This window comes from Phoenix dactylifera, unplaced genomic scaffold, assembly GCF_009389715.1.
Source record: "Phoenix dactylifera cultivar Barhee BC4 unplaced genomic scaffold, palm_55x_up_171113_PBpolish2nd_filt_p 000733F, whole genome shotgun sequence".
Taxonomy (NCBI): Eukaryota; Viridiplantae; Streptophyta; class Magnoliopsida; order Arecales; family Arecaceae; genus Phoenix; species Phoenix dactylifera.
Genome location: NW_024068109.1, coordinates 146,530 through 149,125, shown reverse-complemented (window position 1 = coordinate 149,125; position 2,596 = coordinate 146,530). Strand labels below are relative to the sequence as shown.

At 39.4% G+C, this 2,596-nt stretch overlaps 1 non-coding gene across 1 annotated transcript; it reads right to left on the bottom strand.

The window, feature by feature from the left end:
* Positions 1–1,326: 1,326 nt before the first annotated feature.
* LOC120107028 lies at positions 1,327–1,432 on the bottom strand. The gene has a single exon (XR_005509002.1). It is a non-coding gene; the product is annotated as a small nucleolar RNA R71 (small nucleolar RNA).
* Between the last annotated feature and the right edge of the window lie 1,164 nt (positions 1,433–2,596).

Below are 2,596 nucleotides of genomic sequence, written 5' to 3'. Positions count from 1 at the left end.
CATTAAAAAAAAATTACAAAAAAAACTTTTTTAAATATATATATATCTAAAATAAAATAAAAATTATTTTCGATTGTTGTTACTTTTCTTATCTCTTTTTTCTTTCTTACTGATTTTTAATTTTTCTTTTTGTATTATTTGATCAGGAATCGAGAAAAAAAAAATTTAGGATGATCAAAAGGAGAACTGCTGGAAAGAGAATGCTATAGAGGTTTGCCAAAAAAAATATATATATTCGCTGGAAATATTCTCTTTGGTAACCTCTAAACCTTTCTTATTTAAATTAATTATTAGCTTGAAATTTTGTGCTGATTGTTTGCTTTTAACTTTAGTAGAAGTGTGAATGTATGCCTGATACACATACACAAATTAATCCGCACATAGTAAGGGCAATCACCCCAACAAGATAAGAGCCGGATTTCATCACCGGATTCTTGCCCAACTTAGGTGAACTCAATCTCACATAGTGTCACTTAAATTAAAATCAATTAGACGTTGGCTCCTAGGGACATTCGAGCTCAATAGGATGAAGATCACCGAAAGTTGCACCAATTTCACTCTGTGGCTTAGTTGATGTCTAGGCAAGCTTTGTCCCTATAAGGAAGACAGTTCATCTGTTCGAGGCAAGTGGGTTTTAAGTAGGACCTTTGCGAACGCATCGTGACCCCTCCACTTACCTGAGAGCTTACCTGGTCAACTCGGTTCATTAGACCGGATTGGAGGCTTAGGTGCCCTCTTCGAACCAGTTAGGAGCTGTCTAGTGATTTTAGGACAAATACAAGGATTGATGTGTTTATCTTTTATTGCATGCTTGACTGATCAAGTACTAGTGTATGCAAGGGAGTCGTTCTAGAGTACGTGACCTATTACCTTTTGACCCTGAAATAGAACGAACCCTTAGAAAAATTCGAGCTGAGATCAGAACATTAGAATCATCCCCACCTCCTGAGATGGCTGAAGAACAACCCAAACTCCTGAGGGAGTACTTTACTCCCACCATTTACACTTTCCCATCTTGCATTCGATTACCTGAAGTAGCAGCTGTACAATATAAAATAAAGTCTAGTGTGATCCAAATGCTCCCATCTTTTTATGGGCTCATCAACGAAGACCCATATAAACACTTAGATGAATTTCTTGAGATTTGCACCACTATCAAGATTCAGAATTTTACTGATGATGCTTTGAAACTTAGATTATTCCCCTTCTCCCTTAAAGATAGAGCCAAACAATGGCTGAATTCTTTAGAAGCCAACTCGATTCGTTCTTGGGATCAAATGCAATAAGAATTCCTAAAAAAATACTTTTCCATAGGAAGATCGAACCAGTTTAGACGTGCCATTACAAGCTTCTCCCAAACCGAGGAAGAAGAATTTCATGAAACTTGGGAGAGATTTCGGGACCTAATCCGTAAATGCCCTCATCATCAAATACCTAAGTGGTAGCTAGTGCAATGTTTCTATGACGGATTGACTGAACGAAACCGTCAGATGATCGATGCTGCATGCGGGGGAACTTTCATGCTTCAAAATGAGCATGAAGCATGGCAATTATTTGAAAGTCTTAATGAAAACTCCCTCCACCATGCTTTCTGTTCTCGTCAAGCACCCCCGAGTTCTCAAAGAAAAGGAAGCATTTGTGAAATAAGTCATTTCATGGACCTGTCTAGCAAGGTAGATGCGTTGTCCCATAAGATTGATCAACTGATGATAGGTGGGCATTACATGAACTCTTTCCAAGCACAAGTGTGTACTATCTGTTCTAGCCCATCCCACCCTATTCTTGAGTGCCCTTCAACATCCCAATTCCCCGAACTCGTGCAAGAACACATCAATGCTGCTCAAATACAGCCTAGACCGGGTACTGACCCATTTTCCAATACATATAATCCGGGATGGCGAAATCATCCAAACTTTTCTTGGAAGTAGCAAGCTTCGAACACAGCCCAACCCTATTCCCAAAATTTTCAAAATCCTCAGAATTTTCAAACCCCACAAAATATTCATCCCTACCGTCCCTCGATTCAATTTCAACACACTCCTCCTCCACCCTAAAGAAACACAGCCTTTGAGGAGAAAGTGTGGAACGCCCTTCAAGGTTTGGAAACCATTACACAATTGGTGCACTCTCACACGCAATCCATCGCCAAGCTAGAATCCCAAATGGGGCAACTAGCTAATGCACTGAATAAGCGAGAGGAAGGAAAGCTTCCAAGCCAACCACTAAGTAATCCTAGGGGACAATACATGGCTCAAGAAAATCAATTAAATGCAATTCATCATGAACAAGCCAATGCTTTGACTACCCTAAGGAGTGGACGTGTAGTAGATAATAAGATTGGGAAAGATAACAATAAGGAAGATGAAGAAGAGGATAGACATGTGTCAAATAAAAATCTAAAACCTTATTCTTCTTCTTCAGCTAGTCCACCTTCTGCCAAAACTCATATCCCAAAGGCCCCATTTCCTGAAGCTCTTAATTCACCCTCTCCCTTTGGCAAAAAAGGAACTACACTAGAGGAAATGATGGAGGTTTTCAAACAAGTGAAAATCAACCTTCCGCTTCTTGATGCTATTAGATAAGTTCCCTCCTATGC